This window comes from Gracilinanus agilis, chromosome 2 (genome assembly GCF_016433145.1).
Source record: "Gracilinanus agilis isolate LMUSP501 chromosome 2, AgileGrace, whole genome shotgun sequence".
In the NCBI taxonomy this organism is placed as follows: Eukaryota; Metazoa; Chordata; class Mammalia; order Didelphimorphia; family Didelphidae; genus Gracilinanus; species Gracilinanus agilis.
Genome location: NC_058131.1, coordinates 433459159 through 433476174, shown reverse-complemented (window position 1 = coordinate 433476174; position 17016 = coordinate 433459159).

Genomic DNA, 17016 nt, shown 5'->3' with positions numbered 1-17016 from the left:
CATGTCTATATAAATGATTTTCAAATCTATTTATCTAGAAGAGTGATTCTCAAAGTGGGCGTTACCGCCCCCTGGTGGGTGCTACAGCAATCCAGGAGGGCGCTGATGGCCAAAGGTGCATTTATCTTTCCTATTAATTGCTATTAAAATTAAAAAAAATTAATTTCCAGGGAGCTAAGTAATATTTTTTCTGTAAAGGGGGTGGTAGGCCAAAAAAGTTTGGGAACCACTGATCTAGAACAAAACGATTGGAAGCTAGGAAGTCAAGATTCTTAGAACTATTAGGTGACTATTGGGACAGCTGTAGATTGCTTCTTTGTGACTTGCCAAACGGAAATGTGGATTTTCCTATCATCACATTAAGGTGAATCATTTCAAATGAGAGTCCCTGATTTGGTTGGGAAAGACTAAATCTCTGATGGACAAAGTCTTTCTTCTAGATGAGTCTGAAAAGAATTACACTGCTACCTACTACTTATTGGAAGAAAAGTTTGACCACTTTGTAGAGCTTATTACAGAAAAATCTTTTCTATTTGGAGAACATTATCAGCTAAAAAAACAAAACAAAACATCTTGCCTGCTTATTCAAAACTTGGCTAATTAGAGGAATAAACTGTGAGGCTTAAAAGAGTTGCCTTTCCCTTTCCCTGTTCCACTAACTACTAGTATCCTGAGAGATGAATACCCTTCAGAATCCAAAAAAAGGAGCAAAACTGGAAAATCTCTGCACTTCCCAAGCTTCAGTATTCTTGGGAACTAAAAGCTAGAAGAGCATAATATTGTCTTAGTCCAGAAGAGAAGTACCCCAAAAGTCATAGGCTCCTCCCAAAAAAGAAGTGGAAAAGTAAGAAGAAAAAAGCTTTGCCTATCAGTGATTTGTAGTAGGGCTATTCCTAAGGGAGACAAAGGACATCCAGAACCTTAGAATAGCTTCTCTGGTCACATGTATTCCCTACTCATGTCCCTCATTGCTAATGTCCTAAAAATCTGTGCCCACTTCTGCAAATAGTGCATTCATTGATGAAAGAATTTATGCCAGGTTTATGAATAGAATGCTATGTTTTAATTATTCTTCCTTTGCTTTTTTATGAATGAAACATTTATTTTTTAAAGAATTCCATTTATTTATTTATTTGATTTAGAATATTTTTCCATGGTTACATGAATCATGTTCTTTTCCTTCACTCTTCCCACTACCCTTCCATAGCCAACCAGGAATTCCACTGGGTTTTACATGTGTCATTGATCAAGACCTGTTTTCATATTATTAATATTTTCACTAGGGTGATCATTTAGAGCCTACATCCCCAATCATATCCCCCATGGAACCATGTGATCAGGCAGTTATTTTTCTTCTATGTTTCTTCTTCCACAGTTTTTTCACTGGATGTGGGTAGCGTTCTTTCTCATAAGTCCCTCAGAATTGTCCTGGATCATTGCATTGCTGCTAGTAGAGAAGTCTATTATATTCGACTGGGCCACAGTGTATCTGCCTCTGTGTATATTAATGCTCTCCTGGTTCTGCTCCTTTCACTCTGAATCAATTCCTGGATGTTGTTCCAGTTCATTATTCCTTTCAACACAATAGTATCAACATCAACATCAACAGATACTACTGTTTGTTCAGCCATTCCCCAATTGAAGGGCATCTCCTCATTTTCCAATTTTTGCTACCACAAAGAGCATGGATATAAATATTTTTGTATAAGTCTCTTTATTATTTCTTTGGGGTATAAACCCAGCAGTGGTATGGCTGGATGAAAGGGTAGACAGTCTTTTAAAGCCCTTTGGACATAGTTCCAAATTGCCTTTCAGAATGGTTTGGATAAATTTCAACTTTACCAGCAGTGCATTAATGTCCCAATTTTGCCACATCCCCTCCATCATTTATTACTTACTTTTGCTGTCATATTAGCCAATCTATTAGGCACGACGTGGTATCTCAGAATTGTTTTGATTTGCATTTCTCTGATTATAGGATTTAGAGCACTTTTTCATGTGCTTATTGATAATTTTGATTTCATTATCTGAAAATTGCCTATTCATGTCCCTTGCCCATTTATCAATTGGGGAATGGTTTGATTTTTTTGTTCAATTGATTTAGCTCCTTATAAATTTGAGTAATTAGACTTTTGTCAGAGGTTTTCCTTATAAAGATTTTTTCCCCAATTTGTTGCTTCCCTTCTAATTTTGGTTGTATTAATTTTGTTTCTACAAAACCTTTTTAATTTAATGTAATCAAAATTATTCATTTTACATTTTTTAATATTCTCTATCTTTTGCTTGGTCATAAAATCTTTCCTTTCCCATAGATTTGACTGGTAAGCTATTCTATATTCACCTAATTTCCTTATAGTTTCCTTCTTTATATTCAAGTCATTCACCAATTATGAATTTTTCTTGGATGTAGGGTGTGAGATGTTGATCTAGACCCAATCTTTCCCATACCGTTTTCTAATTTTCCTAGCAGTTTTTGTCAAATAGTGAGTTTTTGTTCCCAAAGGTGGGTTCTTTGGGTTTATCATACACTCTCGTGCTGAGGTCATTTACCCAAGTCTATTCCACTGATCCTCCCTTCTGTCTCTTAGCCAGTACCATATTGTTTCGATAACCACTGCTTTATAGTACAATTTAAGATCTGGTACTGCTAGGTCCCCATCCTTCACATTTTTTCCCATTATTTCCCTTTATATTCTTGATGTTTTGTTCTTTCAAATGAACTTTGGTATAGTCTTTTCTAATTCAATAAAAAAGTTTCTTGGTAGTTTGATAGGTATGGCACTAAATAAGTAAATTAATTTGGGTAGGATTGTCATTTTTATTATGTTAGCTTATCCTAACCATGAGCAATTAATGTTTTTCCAATTATTTAGATCTAGTTTTAATTGTGTGGAAAGAGTTTTGTAGTTGTGTTCATATAATTCCTGTGTTTGTCTTGGCAGATAGATTTCTAAGTATTTTATATTGTCTAAGGCAGTGAGGGGCAAACTACTGCCATTGGGCCAGATGCGGCCCCCTGAAATGTTCTATCTGGCCTTGCGACATTATTCCTAATCTGACAAATACAATGAAACTTCAAAAGAGTTGTCTTAGAAACAGACTGACAGATAAGCATTTCCTTTCCTTTGGCCCCCTCTTTAAAAAGTTTGCCCATCGGGGGCAGCTGGGTAGCTCAGTGGATTGAGAGCCAGGCCTAGAGACGGGAGGTCCTAGGTTCAAATCCGGCCTCAGACACTTCCCAGCTGTGTGACCCTGGGCAAGTCATTTGACCCCCATTGCCTACCCTTGCCTCTCTTCCACCTACGAGTCAATACACAGAAGTTAAGGGTTTAAAATAAAAAAAAAAATAAAAAAAAAAGTTTGCCCATCACTGGTCTAGGGTGATTTTTAAATAGAATTTCTCTTTCTAAGTCTTGCTGCTGAGATTTTGTTGGAAATATATAGAAATGCTGATGATTTATGTGGCTTTATTTTGTATCCTGCAACTTTACTAAATTTGCTGATATTTCCACTAGCTTTTTAGTTGATTCTTTAGGATTCTTTAAGTAGACCATCATATCATCTGCAAAGAGTGATAGCTTAGTCTCCTCCTTGCCTATTTTAATACCTTCAATTTCTTTTTCTTCCCCAATTGCTACTGCTAACATTTCTAGTACAATGTTAAATAATAGAGATCATAATGGGCATCCTTGTTTCACCCCCGATCTTTTTGGGAAGGCTTCTAATTTATCCCCATTGCAGATGATGCTTGCTTATGGTTTTAAATATATACAGTTTATTATTTTTAGGAAAGATCCTTCTATTTCTGTACTTTCTAGTGTTTTCAATAGGAATGAGTGTTGTGTTTTGTTTAAAGCTTTTTCTGCATCTATTGAGATAATCATATGGTTTCTGTTGTTTTGGTTGATGATATGGTCAATTATGTGGATGGTTTTACTAATATTAAATCATCCTTGCATTCCTCGTATAAATCCCACATGATCATAGTGAATAATCCTCATGATCATTTGCTAGAGCCTTTTTGCTATTGTTCCTTTTAAGATATTTGCATCTATGTTTATTAATGAGATTGGTCTGTAGTTTTTTTTCTCTGCTTTTGATCTTCCTGGCTTTGGAATCAGTACCATATTTGTTTCATAAAAGGAATTTGGTAGAACTCCTTGTATATTTTGTTGAATAGTTTGTATAGTATTGGGACTAGTTGTTATTTGAATGTTTGATAGAATTCACTTGTGAATCCATTTGGTCCTGGGAATTTTTTCTTAGGGAGTTCTTTGATGGCTTGTTCAATTTCTTTTTCTGATATGGGATTATTTAAGTATTCTATTTCTTCTTCTGTTAATCTAAGCAATTTCTATTTTTGTAAATAGTCATCCATATCACCTAGATTGCCATATTTATTGCCCCATAATTGGGCAAAGTAGTTCTTAATAAATACCTTAATTTTCTCTTCATTAGAGGTGAGGTCGCCCTTTTCATCTTTTATAATGTTAACTTGGTTTTCTTCTTTCCTTTTTTTTATTAGATTAACCAATACTTTATCTATTTTATTTGTTTTTTCAAAGTACCAACTTCTAGTCTTATTTATTAATTAAATAGTTCTTTCAGTTTCTTTTTTTTGTGATTTTAAATATTTTATTTAATTAATTTTAAAATATTTTTCCATGATTCCATGATTCATGTTCTTTCCCTCAACTCCTCCCAACCCACTCCCGTAACCAATGACCAATTTCATTGGGTTTTACATGTGTCATTGATCAAGACCTATTTCCATATTATTAATATTTGCATTAGGGTGACCTCTTAGATTCTACATCTCCAATCATATCCGCATCAACCAATGTGACCAAGCAATTATTTTTTTTTCTGTGTTTCTGCTTCCACAGTTCTTTCTCTAGAAGTGAATAGCATTCTTTCTCATAAGTCCCTCAGAATTGTTCTGGATTATTGCATTGCTACAATAGAGAAGTCCATTACATTAGATCGTGCCACAGTGTATCACTCTCTGTATATAAGGTTCTCCTGGTTCTGCTTCTTTCACTCTGCATCAATTCCTGGAGGTCATTCCAGTTCACATGGAATTCCTCCAGTTCATTATTTCTTTTAGCACAATAGTATTTCATCAGCAAAAGATATCACAATTGGTTCAGCCATTCCCCAATTGAAAGGCATTCCCTCATTTCCCAATTTTTTGCTACCACAAAGAGCGTGGCTATAAATATTTTTGTACAAGTCTTTTTCCTTATTATCTCTTTGGGGTATAAACCAAACAGTAGTATGACTGGATCAAAAGGCAGTCTTTTAAAGCCCTTTGGGCATAGTTCTGAATTGCCATCCAGAATGGTTGGATTAATTCAAAACTACACCACAATGCATTAATGTCCCAATTTTGCCACATCCCCTCCAACATTTATTATTTTCCTCTGCTGTCATTTTAGCCAATATGTTAGGTGAGGTGGTACCTCAGAGTTGTTTTGATCTGCATTTCTCTAATTATAAGAGATTTAAAGCACTTTTTTCATGTGCTTATTGATAGTTTTGATTTTTTTTTTCCTGAAAATTGCCTATTTGTGTCCCTTGCCCATTTATCAATTGGGAAATGGCTTCCTTTTTGTACAATCTATTCTATGTTCACCTAATTTTCTTATACTTTCCTTCTTTATATTCAAGTCATTCACCAATTCTGAATTTTTCTTGGATGTAGGGTGTGAGATGTTGATCTAGACCCAATCTTTCCCATACCGTTTTCTAATTTTCCTAGTAGTTTTTGTCAAATAGTGAGATTTTATTCCCAAAGCTGGGTTCTTTGGGTTTATCATACACTCTTGTGCTGAGGTCATTTACCCAAGTCTATTCCACTGATCCTCCCTTCTGTCTCTTAGCCAGTACCATATTGTTTTGATAACCACTGCTTTATAGTACAATTTAAGATCTGGTACTGCTAGGTCCCCATCCTTCACATTTTTTCCATTATTTCCCTTGATATTCTTGATGTTTTGTTCTTTCAGATGAACTTTGTTATAGTCTTTTCTAATTCAATAAAAAAGTTTCTTGGTAGTTTGATAGGTATGGCACTAAATAAGTAAATTAATTTGGGTAGGATTGTCATCTTTATTATGTTAGCTTGTCCTACCCATGAGCAATTAAAGTTTTTCCATTTCTTTGATCTAGTTTAAAGTGTAGCTGTGTTCATATAATTCCTGTGTTTATTGTTTGAGAGATTCCTAAGTATTTTCTATTGTCTAGGATGGTTTTAAATGGACTTTCTCTTTCTAATTCTTGCTCCTGGGACATGTTGGAAATATATAGAAATACTGATGATTTATGTGGTTTTATTTTGTATCCTGCAACTTTGCTAAAGTTGTTGATTATTTCCACTAACTTTTTAGTTGATTCTTTAGGATTCTTTAAGTAGACCATCATATCATCTGCAAAGAGTGATAACTCGGTCTCCTCATTGCCTATTTTAATACCTCCAATTTCCTTTTCATCTCTAATTCCCGTTGCTAGTGTTTCTAGGACAATGTTAAATAATAGAGGAGATAATGAGCATCCTTGTTTCACCCCCGATCTTTTTGGGAAGGCTTCTAATTTATCCCCATTGCAGATGATGCTTGCTTACGGTTTTAAATTATAAATTTAATAAATTTATATATTTAAATATATTTATATTATAATATAATATTACATTTATATTTAAATATAAGTATTTTATAATAATAATAAATAACTATATTTATATGTAAATATAAATATAATAAAATAAATACTGTTTATTACTTTTAGGAAAGGCCCATCTATTCCTATACTTTTTAGTGTTTTCAATAGAAATGAGTGTTGCATTTTGTCAAAGGCTTTTTCTGCTTCTGTTGAGATAATCATGTGATTTTTGTTGGTTTGGTTGATGATATGGCCAATTATGTGGATGGTTTTCCTAATATTAAACCATCCTTACATTCCTGGTATAAATCCCACCTGAGCATAATGAGTAACCCTTGTGATCACTTGCTAGAATTTTTGGCTTGTATTCTACTTAAGATTTTTGAATGTATATTCATTAAGGAGACTGGTCTGTAGTTTTCTTTCTCTGTTTTTGATCTGCCTGGCTTTGGAATCACTACTATATTTGTGTCATAAAAGGAATTTGGTAGAACTTCTTTATTAAGTCAAATAGTTTTTATAGTATTGAGATTAGCTCTTTGAATGTTTGATAGAATTAACTTGTGAATTCATCTTGTCCTGGGGATTTTTTCTTAGGGAATTCTTTGATGGATTGTTCAATTTCTTTTTCTGATATGGGATTATTTAAATATTCTATTTCTTCTTCTGTTAATCTAGGAAATTTATATTTTTGTAAGTATTCATCCATATCACCTAGATTGCCATATTTATTGCCCTATGATTAGGCAAAATAGTTTTTAATATGTGTCTTAATTTCCTCTTCATTAGAGGTGAGATCTCCCTTTTTATATTTGATACTGTTAATTTGACTTTCTTCTTTCCTGTTTTTATTAGATTAACCAGCACTTTATCTATTTTATTTGTTTTTTTGAAAGTACCAGCTTCTAGTCTTAGTTATTAATTCAACAGTTCTTTCACTTTCACTTTTATTAATTTCTCCTTTAATATTTAGGAATTTTAATTTAATTTTTATCTGGGGATTTTTAATTTGTTCTCTTTCTAGTTTTTTAATTTGCATGCCCAATTAATTGACCTCTGTCCTCCCTGATTTGTTAATATATGCACAGTGGGATATAAATTTCCCCTTGAGTACCAATTTGGTTGCATCCCATAGATTTTGATAGGATTTCTCATCATTGTCATTCTCTTCAATGAAATTATTAATTGTTTAATCCATCCAATTTCAGAGAATCATATTATTTAATTTCCAATTAGTTTTTGGTTTGCCTGTCCATGTGCCCTTACTGATTATTATTTTCATTGTATTACGATCTGAAAAGGTTGCATTTATTATTTCTGCTCTTTTGCAGTTGTTTGCCATGTTTTTATGGCTAGCACATGGTCAATCTTTGTGAATGTATCATGTGCTGCTGAAAAGAAGGTATATTCCTTTTTGTCCCTATTTATTTTTCCCCATAAATCTATTAACTCTAATTTTTCTAAGATTTCATTCACATCTGTTACCTCTTTCTTATTTATTGTTTTGGTTTTATTTATCTAGATCTGATAGAGGAAGATTCACATCTCCTACTAGTACAGTTTTACTATCTATTTTCTCCTTAAGCTCCAGTATTTTTTCCTTTAAAAATCTGAATTCTATACCATTTGGTGCATACATGTTGAGTACAATTTCCTCATTGTCTATACTGCCTTTTGTCAGGATGTAATTAACTTTCCTATTTCTTTTAATTAGATCTATTTTACTTTGGCTTTGTCAAATATTATGATTGCAACTCCTGCCTTCTTTTTTTCTCAGTTGATGCCCATCAATTTTTTTTTGCTCCAGCCTCTTACCTTTATCCTGTGTTTGCGTCTACCTGGAACATGTGTGTTTCTTGTAGACAACATATGGTAGGATTTTGGTTTCTAATTCACTCTGCCATTTTCTTCCGTTTTATGGGTGAGTTCATTCCATTTATATTCAGAGTTATGATTACTACCTGTGTATTCCCCATCATTTTGATTTCATTTCCTAGTCCTGCCCTTTCGTCTTTCACTATTTTCTTCCACACCCATGTTTTGCTTTTAATAAGTCCTCCTATTCCCCACCCTTATTGTACTTCCCTTCTCATCCCCTCCCTTTTTATTCCCCTCTTATTTTTCTTTAGAGTTATTAAATTCCCTTCCCCCTCTCTTTCCTTCCTTTTGGTACTCCCTGCCCCCCTCCCTCCCTTGGTTTTTTCCTTTCAACTTCCCTGTAGGGTAAGATAGAATTTGATATCACAATGTATCTAGATGCTCTTCCCTCTCAGAGTTGATTCCATTGAGAATAAGACTCTCTTCCTCTCCTTCTTATAATAGTATTCTTCCCCTCCCCTTCCCATGCACCTCTTTATGTAGTATAATTCATCCTATTTTCCCCCCACTATTTTTTACATATCATCTTAAACCACTTAGTACCCCAACCACTACTTATGAATAATTTTTCTAACTACTACGATAGTGAATAGTTTTTGAGAGTTACAAATATCATTTTTTCTATATAGAAATATGATCTATTTGATCTTACTAAAGCCCTTAAATTTATTTTTGTACCCTCTTTCTTGTTTACCTTTTTATGTTTCTCTTGAATTTGAAATTTGGACATCAAGTTTTCCATTTAGTTCTGGTCTTTTCTTTACAAATACTTGGAAATCTTCTATTTTGTTAAATGCCCATACTTTCCCCTGGAAGTATATAGTCAGTTTTGATGGGTAGGTGATCCTTGATTGTAGATCCAAATCTCTTGCCTTTTTGTCCATCATATTCCAAGCCTTGTGGTCCTTTAGTGTGGAGGATGCCAGATCCTGTGTAATTCTGATTGGTGTTCCTTAATATATGAATTGTCTCTTTCTGGCTTCTTGCAATATTTTCTCCTTAGCTTGGAAGCTCTTGAATTTGGCAGTTACATTCTTGGGGGGTTGTCTTTTGAGGATTTAATAAAGAATGTGATCTATGGACTCTTTCAATGTCTATTTTGCCCTCTTATTCAAAAATATCAGGGTGGTTTTTTTTGTATAATTTCTTGTAGTATGATGTCAAGATTTCTGTTTATGTCCAGGTTTTTAGGTAGGCCTATAATTCTCAAATTTGTTTCTCCTCAACCTATTTTCCAAGTCTGTCATCTTCTCAATAATATATTTCATGTTTTCTTCTAATTTGTCATTCTTTTGACTTTGCTTTATTAATTCTTGCTGTCTTATGAGATTATTACCTTCTCCTTGCTCAATTCTAGTTTTTAAAGACTGTTTTTCAGCTATGATCTTTTGATTTTCCTTTTCAGTTTGGTCTATCCTACTTTTCATGGCTTCTAGCTGGCCATTTTTGGTCTTCAATTTGCTTATCATTTCATCTGATTTCTGGAATTCTTTTTCCAAGTGGGAGATTCTGTCTTTTAAACTGTTATTTTCTTTTTGAACTATTTTCCACTTTTCTTGCCAAGTTTCTTCTATCTTTCTTACTTGGTTCATAATCTCAATCTGAGTTCCTCAAGAGCTTGTGACCAATTTCCATTTTTTGGGAAGGATTGGATGTGTTTGTTTGTTTGTTGTCCTCTGCTGTCTCCTCTGTAGTCTGGGATTTTTCTCCATAGAAATTATCCGGGGTCAAAGTTCTTTTCTTGTGTGTGTGTGTGTTTTTTTTTTTTGGTAGTTGCAGATTGTAGTTCCTAGGTGTTGGTGGCCATTTCTGTGCTAGTTCTTTCTTCCCTTCCCAGTCAGAAGCATGAGTGAGGAGGGTAGGCAGTTCTTTCTATTTAGGCAGAGTGGTTTTTGCACGGAGGCCGCTTTTCAGTCTCTGCTGCATCTGCTGTGTGTAGCCCCTCTCTGCCTTGTCTCTCCACCCAATTTCTGCTTTCCTCAGCTGCCTGGGGTCCCAAGTCTCTCTCTTCTCTGGGATAAGTCTGTGGTGTCCTCATCCAGCCCCCTGAGAAACTAGTGATTACCCTGTGCTTGTTCTGACTCTGGTGATGTAGGTGGAGTGGGGAAAGGGTGATCAGCTCGCACTTTGGTAGGAATAATTTTACCCCCTTATAGTGTGGAAATGCCCAGACCCTGCTCACTTTTAAGGTTGAGACCTACGGAAGAGCCCCTTGGCTCATCTGATTTTGGTTTTTGTCTTTTTGAGGAGCTTTATATCATCAGTTGGTGGTGAGGAGAGGTAGGCTCTCACTTCTACACTGTGGCCATCTTAGTGTGGAAGTCCTAAATTCATCTTTCAACAGTTTTCTCCTGAAAAGTTTCTGTTGGGTATAAGCTTCTTTTAAAATCTGATTCAAAATGCATTCCCTTCTGTCCAGGTCCTTAGAACATTATCACTTACATGTCCCAGAGAGGCACTTACTACAAGAAGCCTTTGTGCCTTAAAGCCTTTAGATCCCAAGGGAACATTTATTTATCAAGCACTTTCTGCGTGCTAAGCACAAAGAAAAGTAAAATAGTCCTTGTTCCCAAGGAGTTCACATTCTAATGAACACTTTAACAGCAATTTGTTAAATATGTCTGATTAAGTATTAATGAATGGTGTTCCAGCTGCTGGATTATGGATACATTATTTGAGGAACTATTCTAGGAAAACTATAAAGCAGTCTGGCAGAAATTATATATATTCTAATCTCTCACACCATATAAGAAAATAATCTACAGACAGATAACAAGATTTAGTTATAAAATGTCATGTTATAAACAAATTATCGGAGTAAGGAAAAATATTTTTCACAAATATGAATAGGGGAAAGATAAAGAGATCGCAGAAGAAAAATGGATAATATTGGTAACATAAATTTTAAAACTTTTGCATAAAAAATGAATGAAATTAAAATTAGAAAGGAAGATAGAAAGATCAGGAGTGAGGCCTAGTGAGAAGTGAAGAGATGGTCGATCTGAGATTCCTTCTTAAATAAAAGTTCAGAGAGGATGTAGTCAGAGATAGAGTAGCCTTAAGAGAAGAATGGTGCTTTTAAGGTATGAATTTCCAAGATGAAGCAAGCTTCTGCTATGAAGAAGTTTCTGAGGCTTGATGTAGAGGTCCTTCCCACATGTTTATTGATTGAGGGACAAGAACTAAAGAGAAGTTGTCCCTGTGTTCTAAGTCCTTAGCACAGGTGATATTACCTATATGTAACTGGAGGAGATTCTCTTGCCCCAAATATCCTGCCACTACATTGTCATTGATAAATTCTACCATTAGAGATTATTCCTGGGTCATCCAGAGTCCATTTCTCCTTCTTGATATCCTTCAAGTAGAGGCCACAATAACTCTTTAGAAGAGGGAAATCTTGATAAAATAAATAATCAGTGAGTCTCTTTTTAATGGGAAAGACTGTGGAAAGATCATAAACATCAATATGACCAAATAATAGGATCACAGAATTCCAGGAAAGAGACCATGTAGTCCTTGAAGTCCAACCCATACCAAAAAATATTCTCTCTACCAAATCCCAAGTGATCAAGCAGAACCAGAAGAGATGTTCTCCAAGACAGATCAATGAGCACTGAAAAAGCAGTCTACATTGTCTTCCAAGAGACCCGAAAAAAGACTGCTTATCCTGTAAAATTATCAGGATTATACTGATATGGGGGTACAGGCTTCTAGACACCCCAAACCCCAGATTGTGTGCCAGGTCAGAGTGTACATAAAAGACTCATTTTTCCTTCCATTCCTGCAGTGCTAGGGAAGGTGACTTTGAGCCCCTCTGGCCTCTCCCTTCATTCTTGATGAGCACAGATAGGCACCTCCCAGTTTGCTCCTTATAAGCATCTATTTTATATCCCAGATACCTGAATATCCTCTAACCTGGGTAGTTCACCCCCTTTTGACTTTGAGGCATAGAACATAATCATATGACCCATCTTGGGTTCCAGAGATCCAGTAAGATGCCATTATTATCCCATCTCTAATCACCCAGGGAGGCAATGTTTCACCTATACTTTCTCCCAGCCTTTCAACACAACTTCCAAATTAATACACTTCTCTATTTAATTTTAAGCTAAGTTTTAGAGTCTTGCATTCTTTGCAAAGGGCAACCTGTCCCAAACCTGGGGTTTCATCTCAAAGCTCTTCCACAACAATACCAGGTATTCATGATAACATAGGAGGCCTAAGGGCGGAAACAACAGACAGAGAGAGATGCTGTACATCTTCATTCTCTAAGAAGGGCCACACAAGATTCTCCAAATATTATAAGCCTTAATGAGTTTCACATTGCAAGGGAGGAAAAACTGATTCCTCAGACACTGCTGGCAAATAAAATTGTTTAAAAGCAGATTCCTAAGAAGAATATGGTTGATTATAAACTTTCTCTCTGTTCCAGATCTTCTGAAGTTTCTGACAATAAATGAAACTCAGCTGTGCATTATGGTTTTGCAATGTAAAATCCAGGGGACTCTAGGTTAAACTCTTTTGGAGTAGGACATAAAGAGAAAGCTTGAGCAGGGAGAGGCCACGAAGCCTCAAATAACCCAGCTGGATACCCTTAGATGTTCTTGTTTCTTGGCATTTAACATTATAACATTGGCACAAAGGCACATTTTACAATAATTTAAGACAAAACCCCTAGAGTCAAAAATCAGATCTTCTCTGGTCTATATCTGGGTTAATCTTCTCTGAGGTTCAAAACAACATTCATTAGCAATGTTGGTTCGGAACAAAATTGCCAAGGAGACAAAGACAAGGGATGTCTTGTTTTCTTGTCATATTAACCCATATTGTTTCCCTTTTAAGTTTAGGGGCTAGAAGGGAACCTGTTAGTAATCTTATCTACTGAATTCAAAGCATGCAAAGCAATAAGACCTTCTTAAGGGCCAAAGACAATGCTAGTAACAAGATTACAAACATTTTAAAAAGACAATAAACCTCAGGGAGTTTCCATTATACTTAATGTGCTTGTTGGAGTTTCTAATCAATGTATAAGCCCCAGAATAAAATAAGCACAGAAACAAAGACTGAAAGTCTAAGAGGATGCTTACTCAAACCTGTAGCTGAATCATGCTATAGCAACCCTGGCAAAATGTAGCAATCTAGTTTTAACCTGGAAACCTTTAGTGAGGAGGAGCCCACTGCTTTCTGTAGTCCATTCCACTTCCAGAGAGTTACAATTGTTTGGAAGTTTTTCTTTACAATATTAATCTGCTTCTGCATCTTCCACCAATTATCCTTAATTCTGTTTTTCGGGCCCAGCAGAACAAGTCCAATTCCTCTCTCACATTACAACCTATCATCATTTGAAAACAGCTATCATCTTTTCCTTTTTCTGCCAATCCAGTTTTCTCTTTTTGATGTTAAAATTTTCCACTTCCTTCAGCCAGTCTTCATATAATAAGGTCTTAAATCCCCTTACCGTCATGGACACTCTTCTGTTTGTCAATGTCCTTCCAAAAATGTAGGTTTCAGAAGAGAACACAATATTCTAGATATGGTATCACCAGGGCAGAGTACAGCAGGTCTGTCATCTTTTTCATTCCAAACACTATGCCTCTCAATGCAACCCCATTCACATTAGTTTTTTGGTTTCTCTATTCTCAAAACTCCCATCCTGACCCTGGCAAAAAGATGCCAATATCTTTGTAGTCTAGCAATGCTTCCTTTATCTGTGTTGCTCTTGGAAGCAATGGATAGAAATTACAGATAGCCAGAATTATAAGGAAAACAACATACCAATTAGAACTCTTCCAAAAAATGGAATGAACTACATTGGGAGGTAGTGAAATCTTCAAGTAAAAGAAATATGACTATTTGTCGGCTATATTAGAGGGCAGATTTTTGCTCAGCTAGAGATTGGACAAGAGTGCTTCTGGAATCACTGCCAATTGTGAGATTTTATGATTGTGTACTTTCGTATTCTATACATAAAATTAGGGGTTGGAACTTAATGGCCTCTAGGGTCTCTTCTAGCTCTAAAGCATCTTATGAGGAGACCAATCTGAACTTTTCATTTCTGCCATTGCCAAATATTAGGGAAGAGATTTCTTAAATGCACATAGGAAAGATGGCTTGAAGTCAATAAGATCTGAATTCAAATGTGGGCCCAAATATATGCTAGCTTTGTGACTCTGCTGCAAATTATTTAATTGCTATTTGCCTCAGTTTCCTCATATGTAAAATAGAAGTAGTAATAGTATCTAAGTCTGTGTGAGGATCAAATGAAATATTGTTTAAAAAGTGCTTAACAGTGTCTAGCACATAGTAAGCATTCTGTGCATGTGTATTCCCTTCCTAACTATTAATCTCTATTAAATTTCATTTTATTAGATTCTAAAGCCAGACTGGCCTTTTTTTAACTTATTGAGAATGAACTATTCATTCAACACTACATTCTGAAATATTGATAAGAAGAGAAGTCAAGTTGAAAAAGTCTATTTTGCATATCTTCTTCCTTTTTTTTGAAAATTGGGTAAGGGGAAAAAAAGGAAAGGAAAAAGCATATATATACATATATATAGTGTCTACAATGGGCTTTGCAATATGCTAAGCATTTTTTAGAAATTTTTATCTCATTTAATCATTACAAATACTCTCCCAGGTAAATGCTGTTATTATCCCTACTTTACAGTTGAGGAAACGGAGGCAAGCAGAGGTTAAAGTTTCTTGCCCAGAGCCATACAGCTGATAAGTGTCTAAGGCCAAATTTGAACTCAAGTCTTTTTGACTTCAGGCCAAGTGCCCTATCCACTGAGCCCATGGGACAGTTTTGACCTTCTTAAGGTCAGCAGTGTCACTCTTGATATTTTTCAAAGTTCTCTCAGTGACTCGGATGTCTCATCCACTATTCCTTAAGCATTTTGGGATTAGCTTACCTGTGCCTGGTAACAGCAACCCTGGAAAACATCTTGGTTCTTTGCTACTTATCTTGGTTTCAATTTTCTGTTCTTACAAATCTGAAAATAATTTTCTTTGGCAGAGAAAACAGAAGCCAAATAAAAGCTGGATAGTCCTGCCTTCTCTCCATTGTCAGTTGTCCTGTGCATTCTAAACAGTCACTCTAACCCTTATTCAAGTCTCTGCTTGTCTCTAACTTTAAAAATATGCTCTTCACATAGTTTTCTATTCTATCTTCTCTTGTGTGTCATCACCAATTTCAAGCTTGAAGGGACCTTAGAGATTATTTGGTCCAGTACCTCCATTTTACAGATGAGGAAATTGATATAGACAGAAATGAAGTAACTTGTAGTTAAGTGTCAAAGATGAGATGAAAATCCAAGTTGTCTGACTCTAAATATTAACATCATTTTCTGGTGACCAATTCAGCTTCATTAATCCAAATACCACCTGTGCCTGTAAGTTTTCCATTTCCTTGACATAATTCTAGCAATGTTTTGTTGTTTTTCTCCCTGCTAGCATTATCTTTTGTCCCTTTGTGATTTACCAGGGAAGTAGGTGCTATGATTTTCATCATGTTATATATGAGGAAACTGAGGCAAACAGAAGTTAAGTGTCTTGCCCAGGATCACATAGCTACCAAGTGGCTGAGGTCAGATTTGAACCAGATCTTCCTGTCTCAAGGCCCAATATTCTAACTACTGCACCACCTAGCTACAACATATCCAAGAAGCAGAGATACCCAGCCTTTATTTGAATACCTCTAGTAAGGAAATACTGTCTCCTATAGCAGTCTAAACTATATTTTTCTGTAGTTTTAATTGTTAGGAATTTTGTAAGTGTCTCCAAATTGGAATTAAATGTATTAATTAATTTAATTAATTTTACATATAGAAAATGAGGTAAATAAAAATCTCAGAATTGGCAGTGCCAATATTCTGATATGGAGGCACCCAGGACAAATTAGACCCACCGAGGAAAAACAGCCATGCTTATAAGTTTGCCTGAGATTTCTGGCAAGGTCAAGGTCCAAATCTCTCACATAAAGGCACTGCCGCTCTCAGCCATATGTCATGTATAAAACTGAGCTGTCACAGCGAGCTGTTACAAGTATCTTATCTGGGGAAATGTTCTAGGCTTATTGTGAAGTGTTTTCATAAGCCTCTAAGAGATGTTTATGTTCTGTTCCTGGGAAAGATTTAGACCTCTTGGACCAACCCTCCATAAAGAAAAATCTTTGTCATCTCGCAGGCAGATGTCTCACCAATGTACTTATATTTCTTTTTTTTTAAATTTAATTTCTTTTTTTTCATATATTTATTGATGTATGGATCTATTGACTAACAGAACTCTCTCATTGTAAAAGTTTGTCTCTTTGTCATAATAAACAGAGATCACAGAGATCATGCATCCCCCATCTGGCCCTTTCTTTGTATCTCTGTCTCTCTGTCTCTGTCTCTCTCTCTCTCTGTCTCTCTCTCTCTCTCTCTCTCTCTCTCTCTCTCTCTCTCTCTCTCTTTCTCTCTCTCTCTCTCTCTCTCT